The sequence below is a fragment of the Nannospalax galili genome, unplaced genomic scaffold, assembly GCF_000622305.1.
Source record: "Nannospalax galili isolate Female #2095 unplaced genomic scaffold, S.galili_v1.0 scaffold358, whole genome shotgun sequence".
Classification (NCBI taxonomy): domain Eukaryota; kingdom Metazoa; phylum Chordata; class Mammalia; order Rodentia; family Spalacidae; genus Nannospalax; species Nannospalax galili.
In genome coordinates this window covers 227,281-242,739 of record NW_008340434.1, presented here as the reverse complement: position 1 = coordinate 242,739, position 15,459 = coordinate 227,281, and the positions used below count along the sequence as shown (strand labels likewise).

Below are 15,459 nucleotides of genomic sequence, written 5' to 3'. Positions count from 1 at the left end.
CAAAGAAAGCAGGAATGACCCACAGCCCACCTCGCAGCAGGCACACCCACTGCTACTGTCGTGTCTTTCAAAGCCCTTCCTACTTCTTTGTGCCTCTTCCCTTTCTGGCTGCCCTCCTGTCTGAATCAACATCACCAGCTCTGGTCAGTCTTGAGTGTCATTCAGCTCTTCCACAAGCTCCTCAAATTCAGAACCGCTTTCAAGTGTTTTTGTGGGATTAGGGGCGGGTTGGTGGAGATGGCTCAGTCAGTAAGGTGTTTGTCAAGCAGGAACAAGCAGCTGAGGTTGGAGCCCTAGCACCCAAGTAAAAGCCAGGCACATGTGTCTGCAAAACCAGGGCTGGTGTGTGTGGGGGGGGGGGGGGCAGAGGCAGACAGACACCTGAGCTCACTGGCCAGCTAGCAGATAAGCTTCAAGTTAAGGGCGACACCCTATCTCAGATGAATTGAAGACACTGACCCTGCATGCATATGCACAAGTATGTGTGTATACATGCAGGCACATGCACACACACACATCCCACTTCCCTAGAATCTTACTAGATTTCTATGGACACTTCCTGTAATAGGAGTTGCAGCTGTCCAGGCAATCTGCTGACTCACACTAATTTAGATGAGGTATGAAATTGATGTACTTTTTTGCTATCAGATCTCAAGATTAGGAGCTTGCAGACTGTGGGTAGGAATCTTCCCAGGGGAGTCTGGCAGGTACACAGACTCCCAGCAGGGCCCCCCACCCTCCTGGAGCTCCTGACTTGCTGAGGCCATTTCAAGAACCAGAACAGCTTCCCAGAGCCCCCCACCTGCCACCCAGGAGGGACTCGGCCTGACTCCTCTCAGACTCTTGCTTGAGAACCTCACACATCTTCAAGGACATTAAAGAAATTGTTCTCTTCCTCACCCTCCTCTTCCTCTCACCTCAATTGACTGCTATTATTTATTTATTTTGCATAAACCTTTGGAGCAGTCAGGCTTGTGAATACTCCTGACAGCTTGAGTGTTCTGTGTACCGTGGAAGGTTCCTGGGGGACTCCGCAGGGAAGGACATATTGAAATGTACTTTGTACAGACTGGAAAACTCGGTATGGGCAATGTGTTAATTAACTGATTTCTTTCCGTGAGGTGAAAATTGCTACAGTGCATTTGGATTCTCAAAAGAATTGCTTAGGTCTGGGGAGGAGGGATATCCAGCCAGGTGGGAATTTAGGAAAGAATTGTTTAGGTCTGGGGAGGAGGGATATCCAGCCAGGTGGGAATTTAGGAAAGAATTGTTTAGGTCTGGGGAGGAGGGATATCCAGCCAGGTGGGAATTTAGGAAAGAATTGTTTAGGTCTGGGGAGGAGGGATATCCAGCCAGGTGGGAATTTAGGAAAGAAAATTGAAGTGCAGTTGTGTCAGAGCCACACGGACTTCAGAGGTCATCCTGGAACCAAGGAAAATCAAAGAGCGGAGAGTGGGAATATTACCCCGAACACACGGACCAGCCAGGCCATCACCACTGGAATTAGTGTAGCTCAGAGAAATGCCTCGGTCTTTATTTCTTTTTTTTTATATATATTTGTGTGGCATATGAATGCATGTGTGGGGTGGGGGCACACTGCCCAGGGTGTGGAGGCCAGAGGTCCACATTCGGTGCCTCCCTCTGTTGCTGTCTGCCTTGTATTTTGAGACGTGGTCTCTCACTGAACCTGGAGTTTCATCTAGCCCAACTGGCCCATGAGCCCCCTCCACCCCCCATGGGATCCATCTATCTCTGCCTCCTCGACTGGGATTACTGTTTGTGGCCACACTATCACTCTAGGGGTAAGGTTCATTTTATCAAACAACTAAAGAATTAAATGGCAGGAAGAATCTCAGACATGGCACTTTTAGTTAAAAAGATTGAAACGTCACACATCTATACACACAGAAATGGGGGGAGGGAGGGAGAGAGAGAGAGAGGGAGGGAGAGAGAGAGAGAGAGAAAGAGAGAGAGAGAGGGCTCTCTGCAAGTTGAGAAGGGAATTCAAAAATGGAGGCTCTGGGTAACTGGTTTGAACTAGTTGGCTAGGACGAGACCCCTGCTGACTAGAGATCAACCCCCAGGCCTTTGTCTCAGACCAAAAAGATGAAAGTCTGCCATCTTTATTCGCTCTGACCCTGTTTGCTTATCACGGATTTAGTTCTTACACAGCCATGGCCAGCTTTTTCCATGGGTGCTCGGCATCTACGCTCAGGTCTGTATACATAGCAAGCACTTTACCCACTGAGCCATCTCCCCAGCCCCTGTCTTTGTATTTATTTTTGTTTTGTTTTCTGGGACAGGGTCTCACTTTTTGCCCAGGCTGGCCTGGAACTTACAGTAATCCTCCTGCCTCAGCCTCCCAAGTTCTGTGATTACAAACATAAAGCACATTACCTAGCTAGAAAGTTGGCTTTGTCTAGAATTAATTTTTATCCCCAGATTGGATGACATCCCTGAGACTCACACAGGCTTAACACTTGACTTCCTGGTTCGTGTTTATTGCTTAAGGACTCCGAATGAAAGTTCTCAAATCAGGTGGATTTTGTGTCATCCAATAGTGATAACTTTCTGCCAGTCTTGGTTAGTTGGCTTGTGCTTGAAGATCACATGAGAAGAACAATCACAATGTTAAACATGAGAATCATGGGACTTCCCATGTCCTGGAGACCCTGAGATTTTCTAAGACAATGGCAAACTCTTCTCATTGTTTGTGGGTCTTGGAAGATGCGTGTTCATTTTGTAGAGTGGCAGAAGGCTTTTCCATGATTTCAAAGTGGTGTGCCTCTCACACTTGGTTCCTCGAGCTTCCCAGAAGCCAAAGATCAGCTCATTGGCTCCTGAGGAAGCCAGAAGCACAGATGTTAGCAGGGAAGCCTCTCAGCTCTGCCACGCCTTCCTGCTGTAAATCACAGGGATCACAGCCGCTTCCAGGCACGGTTATTACTGAGACACTTCCTCTGCCTCCTCTTAACAGAAGCATTTTTGGTTTTGAAAAAAAAACATTGCCTCATCTAACACCAGTCAGCCAGCACTCTGAGATTCTTCATGGCTCTGAATGCTTTGTAGGTTAACATTTCCATGTTCTCCGCACACATTTTAAACTAGGCCCTTTTATGGCTTCAGCTCAAGAGCTAGGGCCACAGATACTGGGGATGCAAGTGCTGTCCATGGTAGATGGTAAAGTGGTGCAGTTGAGGATAAGAAGATCGGGGGAATAAATTTGAGTCTGAGCTGCACATCTTGTCCTTTAAATGGAAGCTGAGCCATGGCAGGATCGGGTCCCACACTTCCAAAGACTGCAGTTCTGAGGGCTTTTCCCCACCAGATCATCCAAGCACAACGCTCAGACCAGACACGTCCCTTTGCTTGTGTGCATCACTGGGGGAGAACAATTTTATGCAATGGGAGTTTTTGTTTGTTTTGAGAATTTTATACACGAGTATTGCACTTGTATTTCCACTTTCCAGACCCCTTCAGCTCCTCCCGGGCTGCCCCACTTACCTCTGTGATTATTGTTATTACATGATAGATAGATAGATGATAAATAGACAGAGCTATATATATATATAATGTGCTGAGACATATAAATTATATATATGCTATGTTATATATATAATATATACACATATATATAATACACTGAGTCCATTCTATGGTGTTCCTATGTACCTGTGTTTAGGGCTGTCCATTTGGGATTAGATAACCTGTCAGGGAGCTCATCCCTGGAGAAAACCGATCCTCTCTCCCTCAGCATCCATTTATTGCTGTAGCTCTTCATCTTGAGGTGGGACCTTGTGAAATCTCCCCGTCTACCTTGGCAAATCAACTGGTTTTGTCACTATGCGGAGCCTGTTGGACTACCACGCCATGAAGATTTCATCGTACAGCTTCCCTTCCTGTCTAGAACACACTGACTAGCAGCAGGTGTCTTGTCCCTCTGACTCTTAGAACCTTTCTGCCCCATCTTCTGTGGTGCTCCCTGAGATGAACCCCCCCGCCCAGAACTTGAAGATAAGACCCTATTGCTGAAGACACAATATCCTTCAGACCTAGGACTTGGAGCAGTTGAGCTGGAGCTGACCTGGAAGCAGCCTTCCAAAGACCAGCTCTCACAGTAGAAGATACTGTACAAGCTTTCCAAGGGAGAAAACCAATGTTCCTACCGAGCTGTAAAACCTACAAACCACAATAATGCCCAGCTCAGATAACTATCTCTATGGGTGCAATGGTAGCACTTTTATCTTGGGGATAATCAACGCTGTCAAATTGGACCTAAGACCCACTTAATAGGAGGAAATCCATGAAGGCTGCTGTAACCATAGCCGGAGAGGTCATAGATCTTAGAGAAGAACCTTCCTTTGTCACTTCCCTAGACATTGTAAGAAGTGTCATTTCGTACTGTATTCTGCCTGTGGACCCTTATATTTACAGAGAAGTTTACTTCTCACCACTCATCGGAGAAGCTTCTTTTTGCAACAGATGGAGACTATTACAGAGTTCTACAACTGGTCACAATACAGGGAATAAATAACTGTGACTCGCCCAGCTGTAAGTGATACATCTACAATGCAACTTACACACTGATGGCTCAGGGAGTTATTTTTTTATTTTTTGGTCTTATTGAGACAGGGTCTCCCTGTAGCCCAGCTGTCCTGGAGCTCACTATGTAAACCAGGCTGGCTTTGAACTCACAGAGATCCGCCTGCCTCTGCCTCCCGAGTGCTGGGATTAAAGGCGTCTGCCCAGCTGGGAGTTATTTTTAACTTAGGCATGTTCATAAAATCACAAGTGAATTTAGAGGGTAAGAGAACAGGAAAGTTGGTTCCCTCAGACATAGGAAGGTCATGGACGTTTCTAGCACGGTGGGTTTCAGTCTCCTGTGAACTTTAGTTCTCTATTTTGTAAAAGCAGTAAATATGTCCATGCTGTTATGTAATGACTGTCGTAACTAGAACGGAAACATGGACTTCTGGACTTTGCTAACTCAGAACAGTGTGACTAGACGGGAAGATATGCACTGTGAGGGCGAACTTCAGGTTCAGTCTTCCTCGCTGTGGAGTCTCCTGTAAGGTGCTCAGTCCCTTTAAATCTTTCTTCATTGACAGGACACTGCAGGTGACACATGCGGCAGTAATCTTCTCTTTCTTTGTCGTGTGTGTGTGTGTGTGTGCGCGTGCGCGTGCACGTCTCCTGTAGCCCAAGCTGGCCATCAACTTGCATGTAGTCAAAGATGACCTTGAACTTCTGACCTGCCTCTCTCTCTCAAGTGCTGGGATTCTAGGTGCAGGCCACCATGAGGTGCTGGGGATCTGACTCAGGCCTTCAATCATGCCAGGCAAGCACACCACCAACTGAGCCACATTCCCAGGCCCCCATATGTACTCCTGTTTTGAATGTTCGTTCTACAAGAGATTAAAAACCCTAAGTTACAGTGAATAATAAATTTACATCCTTATTCCCTATGTGCGATATATCTGCCTGCATGGATATTTCACAGCTATTGAGCCGGGCGTGGTGGTGCATGCCTTTAATCCCAGCACTCAGGAGGTAGAGGCAGATGGATCTCTGTGAGTTCAAGGCCAGCCTGGTCTACATAGTGAGTTCCAGGACAGCTGGGGCTACAGGGAGACACTGTCTCAAAAAGACACACACACACAGACACACACACAAAAAAAAAAGAGGTAGCTATTGATCCTCTCCTTAGGTCCAGGCTCTGTGCTAGAAATCTTTGTATCAAGCCAGAGTCCCAATTCCTGTCACTTCTGCCACTGGGTCCTCCTGGCCCTTTGTAGCAGTACCACAGTCATTTGCCAGGCAGCCGTTTGGCCGAATGAGGACAGTCCTCCTCTCTCCCTCTCATCTTTTCTTCACAGAGTTGCATTCAGCCAGGCTGCCCTGGTCCATTGCTGTCCTGGATTTCAGTTTTCAATCTTCTCTTAAAGCATGGCACTCAGATATCCCATCCACTCAGGTATCCACCCAACGCTGGGTTATCTGGGAATTTGACTTCCTTTAAAGGATTTAGGAATGTCTGCCGGGTAGACAAAGGCAAATGAAGACTGGTTTTGCTTTCTGCCACCAGTGTGTAATGATGGTGGTGTCTAGATGCTAAAACAGGTGGTGTAGATGCTGTGGGGTCAGTTTAGCTCTGTGAAGTGGAAGTTTTGTTAGAAACAGCGTCTCAGGCCGGGGAAAGTCCACCTCAGGAGAGGAACGTTGCTGCAATGGTGCTGAAGGCCCTGAGCACAGGCTGATGGCACCTGTGAGGAGGGGGATGAGGCAGGCCCTGGATAGTGGAGTGTCTGCGGTATTGTCCCTTATCTCCACCAGTGATTGCAGACTGTGGATTGTGTTGATGTGACACCAAACATAGAAGCAAAGAGGTCAAAAACAGAGTCTTGAATCCCCAGATTAACAAGTTTGTGCTTCCAGGACCTGTGTGAGGGAAGAGGCCATCAATGGAGTGGGCGGGCTGTTTGGAGCTCATCTGTCTAGCAAGGGACTTCATCTTGAAGGTTTTTTTAGTCTTTTTTTTCTTTTTGCAGGGTTTTTATTGGGGTTTATATGGGTTGGGACGGTAACCTTGGGGTATTGCCCCCCCCCCCGAAATGTCCATTCTAGTCCTCCTGAGGTGTTTTCTGGAACTCTCTCTTTTTCTTTGTGCCACCCTGGTTACCAGCAGCAGCTTCAGGCCCAGTGCTACCTGGCTCCTCCTTGGAAGAAAATTCCCTTTTTTCTTGGGGACACTCATGTTTGCTGCCTCTTTAGGGGCCATTTCCTTCTGAGGTGCAGACTTCTTCCTTTTAGGACTAGGAAGGCTTGTGCTGGCAGGAGCGGTCTCTTCAGGACCACTAACCAGCTCCTCCTTGGAGAGAGCTTTCTTTTTCTTTCATTTAGGGGAAGAAATAGGTGGCTCTTCTTCCATCCATTTTCCTGAGGCACCTCCCAGGGGCTTTGGTTTTTATTTCTTTTTTGGTTTTTCGCATGTCTCACCTGGTTGGGAGGCAGCCGAGGACAGAGCACTCTTGCCCATGGAACGGGCCGTGTGCTACCACCAGCTCTCTGGGCTCTTGATCAAGTTCCTCGCATTCCTCCGGAGCTCTGCTGTTTTCTGAAGGGCCGGGGCCAGCGCACCTAGTCGCTTCTTTTCCTTCTTCAAGTGTTTCTGCTCCTGTTTTTCCAGCTTCCTGGTAATCTCAGCAGCTACTTCCTCTGCCTGAACCATTGCTTTCTTCATGACTTCTAGATTTTTCCGTGGAATTTCTCCAGTCTCATAGAAAGATAGCCACTCCTCAACTTGCTCTCGGAGCTTCTCCCCAAATACACTTGTAGGCACCTCAGAGACGCAATCAGTCCGTGACGCAATACTGCGTTTGTTTGCTGGATATCGGGGATGCGGCCTTTGTTCTTGGCAGCTGCTCAACCAATGAAGGTGGAATGGAAAATGAGTCCGTATTTTGGTGTGTTACCCCTTGTCTTTAGGGCTCTGGAAACTTAGTTCCAGGGTCTCCCTGTAGCCCCAGCTGGCCTGGAACTCACTTTGTAGACCAGGCTGGCCTTGAACTCCCAGTGATCCGCCTACCACTGCCTCCCGAGTGCTGGGACGAAAGGCGTGCACTACCACACCCGGCTTTGAATTTTTTTTTTAATTGTTGGAAGTTGTGATGGATGGTTTAGAAAAATATCCCCCATAGGCTCCAAGTATTTGAACGCTTTGTCCCCATTTGGTGGCACTGTTTTGGCAGGTTCTAGGAGGTTCGGCCTTGTAGGAGGAAGCAGGTCGCTCACTGCCTGCAGGCTTTGAGGCTTTGTAGCCTTGCCCATGTCCAGTTTCTCTCTCTCTGTTTCCTGTGCTGGTGTGATGTGAGTTCTCAGCCTTCTGCTCTGGCCACCTCTGCCACTGTGCCTCCCTGCCTTGATGGACTCTTACCCTCTGGGACTGTAAGCCCAATTAACGATTCCTTCTAGAAATAAGTTGCCTTGGTCATGGTGTTTTATCCCAGTAACAGAAGAGTAATGGATATGGAAGTCGTTCTATTTTCCTATCTGTTGCTGAGACAAACACCACGACCAAAAGCAGCTTAGGGAGCCGGGCGTGGTGGCGCATGCCTGTAGTCCCAGCACTTGGGAGGCAGAGGCAGGCGGATCTCTGTGAGTTCAAGGCCAGCCTGGTCTACATAGTGAGTTCCAGGACAGCTGGGGCTACAGGGAGACCCTGCTTCAAACAAACAAACAAACAAACCAGCTGCAATGAGAAAAAAAAAATGAAAAAAATGAAAAAAAAAACAAAACAAAACAAAACAAAAAAAAGCAGCTTAGGGGAGGAGAGGGTTTACACTTCCGGGCCTCAGTCCATCCCTGAGAAAGGCCAGAGCAGGAGCTTGACGCAGAAACCATGGAGGAACGCTGCTTCCTGGCTTGCCCGAAGGCTCTTGCTTAGCTTTCTTACACAGCCCAGGACCTCTGCCTAGGGATGGTGCTGCTCACAGAGGCCTGGGTCCTCCTACATCAGTAGCAATCAAGACAGTTCCCCACAGACATGCCCACAGGCCAATCTGATCTGGGAAATCCCTTAACAGAGGCTCCCTTCTCAGGTGACTATAGACTGTGTCAAGTTGACAGTTAAAGCTAACTAGGACACAAGTCAAGTACAAAATAAGCCCAAAATGTAAAAGTAGATAAAGCAGGGTAGGGAATCTGAGTCTGTGGCACCTGCCATACATGAGCTTCTCCCATTCCCAGCACTGTGAAAGGCTTAATATCTGAGTGGCTAGTGTTCCAAAGAGGACTTAAAGTAGCTAATGAGGACTTGAAAGGTGCCGAGATTCAGTGGCCATCAGGAAAATTAGGTCAGAACTACCATGAGCTATCATTTCCATTTTCCAGGATTGGCTCAGATCAAGAGACATATAAGTGTTGGTGAAGACATGAAAAGTTGGAACGTCAGACACTGCTGGGAGAAACAGGCCTTGTCACAGTCACTTCAGAAAACAGTGCGGCAATTCCTCAAAAACTTAGACAAAGCTACCATATGACCCAGGATGTCCACTAGGTGCAATCCTAAAGAAATGGAAAGCATGCACCTCCATAAAAGCTTTTGCGTACTTGTTTAATGCAGCATACTTACAATGATCCCCAAGGGAGAGTAGCCCAGTATACCCACAAGTTGATAAGGGATCAGCAAAAGGGGAGTGGGGAGTGGTAGAGGAAGACACGGGCATTGACTTCTTCCCTCCATACAAATTACAACTTTAAAAAATATAACTATGATAGCTTCTTTCAAGATACAGTAAAATGTTTATCCCCTAAAAACGATATTTAAGAATGGTCTCTTTGGGCTGGAGAGATGGCTCAGCAGTTAAGAACACTGGTTGTTCTTGAAGAAGACCCGGGTTCAAATCCCAGCACCCACATGGCTGCTAACAACTGTCTGTAACTCCAGTTCCAGGGGATCAGACAGCCTCTTCTGTCCTCCGCGGGCATTGCATGACATCAGTGCACTTACCTACATGCAGGCAATACACGCATACTCATAAAATTAAAAAAATATTAAAAAAAGAATTGTCTCTTTAATTATTCAGGCTCTTCTAGAACAAATGCCTCTCCTCCCTGTTCCTCTCTCCCTCCCTTTCTCTTCCTCTTTCCATCTCCCTTCCTCCCTCATCTCTCCCTCTGCATCCCCCCATGTGTCTCTCTGACTTTGTCTCTCTGTCTCTTTCTCTGTCTCTCTGTCTCTCCCACATCCTGCGGACCAATCACAGAACCTTATGCATGCTAAACCAAAACAAAGATTTTCTAAGTAACAGAAAATTCTGAACTGAAAAAAACCACATTTGGAGACAGAACAGTATTTGTTTGCCAGATCAGCAATTAATTTTTTTATCATTATTTGCATCAAACTAGCACAACCCCCCTTTTAAGGCAAGAAGTTTTACCAGCATCCCTAAATCATCACTCCAGTGACCAACAAGAAGGTTTTAACCCACAATTGTACAATATTTTGCTATAGGAAATGTATTAAAAACAGTGAACAATGCCATCCAACCCTCTGCTTTGCTCACAGGGTCAGAGTTCAGAAAGGAGGTGGGGCCACAGGAACAGGGGTAGCGTTGATGATACTCGCTGTGTGCTCTCCAGTAGTTACTTCTGTTGTGCACGTTACATGGACTATTTTTAAAATAAACATGCTTATAAAGGAGCCCACGTTCACCTGGAGCAAATAGGTGCAGTGATCCAAACTGGAGCCGTGACCAGTGGATGGAGAACGCTCAGGTCCGAAGTGCAGTCATCAGAGGTAATGCTGAGCGGTTCACTTGAGCTTCTGTGCAAACGCCTTTGGATGGAGAGTCTAATGCTTCTGGTTGAGGCGGGGCGCAGCCTGCCTTACAAGGTGTTTCAGGAGTCTGGCTGTTTTGCTTGACTGTTCCACGAGGGGGCAGTGCAGGAGAGCCAGTAACCATTCAGACAGTGCCTTCCAAAGTTCACCAGGGGCTGCAAAAGATTGTTTCCTGATCAAGGAATCAATGACAAACGAATTCAGTTATTTAGGAATGTAGATAAACATAGCTGATACTTGTACATGTCTACATGCGTGATATGAAGGGTAACATGTATTACACATTTTTGCTTTGTTTATAGAATTCATTAGCCAATGAGTTCATGTATAATGTTAAACATGTGTATTGACTACATGCCATTGTTCTAAGAGCACAGAATTAGACCATGTGGCTTCCCTAATTCTGCAAATGCAGGCTGCGATATGGAAATTATACAAGCATATGAAAATAAATTTTGAGAATGTTACACATATGGGTGGTGATATGCAACTTCATGTATATGAAAAGCCAGTCCCAAGATTAGACGTACCTATATGTTATGTTGAAATCAGGATTAATATTGCAAATTAAGGTAAAACTTATCAAGAAATATGATTGGAGCTGGAGAGATGACTCAGTGGTTAAGAGTACTGAGTGCTCTTGCAGAGGACCTGGGTTTGGTTCCCAGCACCCACATGGTGGATCACAACTATCTGTGACTCCAGTTCCAGGGGATCTGACACCGTTTTCTGGCCTCTGCAGGCATTGCACGATACAGGTGCTGTAACACCAAATTCTCTCCTGGGAGATCAGCTCAGATGCTCTAGGATCTCAGGGCCATGTAGCTCTAACGCTGAGCGACAAAACTGACACTATGCATTCCATTTGGGTTTTTGTATAAAGTTTATAAAATCTGAAAGAAAGTTACATGCAAAGGCATTCACCCACAGGTGCTTTCCCTACAACTCGGTTAAGCTTCCAAGAGTCTCACCAGCAGCTCCTCAGCGTCTGTCCTTAGACCCACCCCTTCACGCAGTTAAAGCTGACAGATGGGGTATGAGGGGTGACTGTCTCCCCCTGTGCCTGCAGAGTCTCTTGGGGTTCACTGCTAGTTCTCTCAGAGGATACACCTACCCAACAGGTGCACTTACATGTAGGCAAAACACTCATACACAGAAAAGAATAAATAAAACTTTAAAAATGAAGCATGAGAACAGGCTGAAGAGATGACTCAGTGGTTAAGAGCACTGGCTGCTCTTGCAGAGGACCCAGGTTTGGTTCCCAGCACCCACATGGAAGCTCATAACCATTTGTAATTTCAGTTCTGAGGGATTCTATTTCCTCCTCTGGCCTCTGAGGGCACCAGGCAAGCATGTGATTCACATACATACATGCAGGCAAACCCTCATACACATAAAATACAAGAACACACACCATTTATATTTCACAGGGGCTTTGGATATCTAACCTTGGCTTTTCTTATTATATGTAAGGCATTTAAAATATTTTATTATTTGTATTTTATGTGTATGAGTGTATTGCATGCATGCATGTAAGTGCACCCATGTCATACAATGCCTGTGGAGGTCAGAAGAGGGCATCGGATCTCCTGGAACTGGAGTTACAGACAGTTGTTAGCCGCCATGTGGGTGCTGGGAATTGAACCCGGGTCCTCTACAAGAGCAGCCAGTGCTCTTAACCATGAAGCCATCACTTCAGCCCCCATGTAAGATATTTTTAAATTACTTCCTAGTCTGTCTGTTTGTCACACTTTTATGACACACCTGGCTGTTGGAGGTGATAGCTAAACATAACTGATTCTTGTGAATTTCTACAGCGTCCTTTTGAAACATGCCTAGTGTGGGAAGGCTTAGCAGCTGGAGAGAATGTGTAATAATGGAGATTTCAGAATTATTTGCAGGCTCTGAAGGTCCTGTTGCCACAGTTCCTAGGAAAACAGAGCCCACTGGCTCTGTTTGATGTGTGTGCTATGGCTCCAGAGCACATTGTGAGCCTAGGTGTATACTGGGTGCTCACTGCAGTGATCCATCAGAAAGATGCTCCTTCCTGGTCCTGGTCCCTTCTGTGTCCTTCATTTCGTGCCTCCATCCCTACCCCTCTCACTTCACTCCCTCAACCTACCTTCACCTACTCAGGCTACTTAAAGGTTGGGTTCCGGTCTGTATTTATTATTGTCCTGTTCTACATCTGGTCTTCATGTTTTGTTTTAATACATATTTTTTTTGTTTTCTAAGCTGTGGTTACTAATAGCAACAGGGTGTTCAAAGTCAGCTATGGCTACATGAGACCCTGTCCAAAAACTAAAAAACTTAGAACAGCTATTGAACAGCCACTGTTACCATCATCACACTGACTTAGTCTCCAAGGAGGCACCCCCCCCCATGACTCCATGTCTGCCAGAGCTGGAGTGGGATTACAAGTGGGAGAGAGACCTGGAGCAAATCCCTCCATTCTGGGAATGACTTTCTTGGGATAATTTCTCTCCGTGATTACATGTCCTGCTTTCCTCATGGTAGTAAAATCCTGAAAAACAGCTAAGAAACATTTCCTTTCTGAACTCATGGTGGGCTTCCTCCCAGGCCTCAGCCCAGGGGTGGAGTGACTGGCCTCATGCTGGCTTAGTGTTTCCTGGGGCGTTTTATATGCCTGTTACTATCTTGTCAGCCCCTCCCTGCCCAGTAAATTCCTAGAGTTGATAAGGGATATAGGTGGTATGTTCAGATGAAAAGCACGGTAAAAGTGATTGTCTGGGACTGTGTTGGCAGATGTCAGTGCCACCCTGAATGCGTACAGGGACCAGCAGGTAAGAGCTCCGGTCACGAGCTGCCAGCCTTTGGACCTCCTTCGGGAGTACCTCGAGCCACCTCTGAAAGTTTGTCCCCAGGAATATACCAAACACCTTGTAGACCAACCGTCCAATGACGATGTAGCGCTTCAGCCTCTCAAGGCCTCCTTGTAGGTGGTTTGAGGGACAACACCATTCACCTGTGTTCATAGTGACTGTGGAAGAGGCTCTCCATTTGTGAAGCCCCAAAGCCCCTCACAAAGGGACATATCTCACTCATGTGAACATGAAGTCTCTTTGATGGGACCCAGTTCATATCCATGTTGCAATCTGAGCACCATTAAGCACAGGTGGCAGAGTTCTCAGAGCGACGCTGATGGGTCACTGCCTCAGACACATTTTAGTCTTCTGTGAACTTCAGAGTCCAGTGTCACCTTGGGATGTTCATAGGATCATACAGCAGACACAGTTTGTGATCCAGGTGGCTTGGAAAGCAGACTGACAGACAGATGGGTAGGAATGGGTGGGAATGGCAAACACCATGAAGACTGTCGGATATATGTAGTTCGACAGGTGACATTTTTTTTGTCAGACACTGTTTTAGTAATACCCACTTTAGTAATGGTGGTAGTGCTGTTACAAGCTAGCATTTGTTCTATGTTAGGCCCAGAGGTAAATTTCTACATACATTAACTTAATTCTTAAAGCAAGTCTGTAAGATGCATATTTTGTCTCATATGCCTGATGCTTATAAATCAGGAGTCTGGGAATCAGAGAGGCTGAACCCCCATTTGCCTTGGGTTCACACAGCTAGGACAGAAGATTAGAATTCTGATGGAATTGCTTTGGATTTCAAGTGGGTTTATGTTATGAAAGATGTCTCGGGAACTCTGAAAAATGGATTCTTCGAAGTAGGGAGAGTTAGGGCTTTTGTCATTATTCAAAGTTGATTGTATCCTGTAGTTTATGGTAATAAAAAATTCTCAGGATCGGGGACAGTCACATGTGAGACTAGGGTAAATAATCCTTGAATTTCCTGGAAAGAACTAATACAGATCTGGTACCTCTTTCACTCCTTTAAAACATCTTTAAAATTTTTTGAAAGCAGAGTTTTATTAAACCAGCTAGCTGGGGCCGACCTTCCTTCCAAGACACGCAGGTCTGGTTAGAGCGATCGACTCTGAGGCAATTTTAGGTAAAGATTATATAGGCTCCCACAACCATTACACAAAAGCCTGCATTTATACAGCCAATAGTTTCAAAGCAAGCATTTCACAAACCAATAACTTTAAAACAAGAAAAATGTTACAACTCCCTTCAGGTGTCTCAATCGGGGAGGGGTGGTATGTGCTTGGCACGACCCTTCCCTGTTATCTTGTGTAAGCAGACATGTCTACGTGACATGACACAGATCAGACAGGCTGTAGCACTTGCCCCTATCTCTGGATGCCTGTGTCTCCAGTTGAGTTAATTGGTTAAAGCAGTAAATTTAAACAAGTAAATTCAAGCAGTAAATTCAGACAAGCAGTAAATTCAAACAAGCAGGAAATTCCTCTTTCCCTAACACTGAAAGTTCATGTCTTCAAACACGCTCAGAAAGTTGAGAAACTTGGAAGTGGGTCTGGCTCTATACTCTCAAAACCCACCCCCCAGTGACGTACTTCCTCCAGCAAGGCCACACCTCCTCAAGGTTCCGTGGCCTTCCCAGATAGCACCACCAACTGACCAAGTGTTCAAATACTTGGAGCCTATGAGGGACATTCCTTACTCAAACCAGCACAGTGCTCTTGCAGAGGACCCAAATCGGGCTCCCAGCACCCACATCCGGTAACTCACAACTGCCTATGGCTCCACACATACTCTTCTGACTCCCTTGGGCAGCTGCACACATGTGGCAGATTCACAGACAGGCGTGTGTACACATTAAATAAAAAATCTTCAAAACAATGTTAATTAAGCCAAATTAGAAACCAGGTGCCATCTTTCCAGATCAGTGCTCTATTACCAAGCCAAGGCCTTAGCTGACCATCTCTCTTTTGTCAACACAGACTCAAAAGATTAAAAACCTTACATGGGGGGATATGTGACATCATTGGTAGAGTGCTTTCCTAGCATGCACAAGGCCTTGGTTTGAGACCGCAGCACCACATAAAACCAAGTACAGTGGTACATGCCTGCAATCCCAGGACATAGGAGGTGGGGGCAGGGAGACAGAGTTCAAGGTCAGCCTGGGCTGCAACACCCTGTCTCAAAAGAACAGCAAAACAAATCCTCTTAGGTTTTCTTCCGAAAATAAACTGTTACTACTTTTCTAATTCATAAAACCTCCCCCTC

General features: G+C 46.2%; 1 pseudogene; it reads right to left on the bottom strand.

Annotated features, from left to right (window-relative positions):
* Window positions 1-6,553: 6,553 nt before the first annotated feature.
* Window positions 6,554-15,459, bottom strand: part of LOC103736119 — a 17,349-nt pseudogene continuing 8,443 nt past the window's right edge.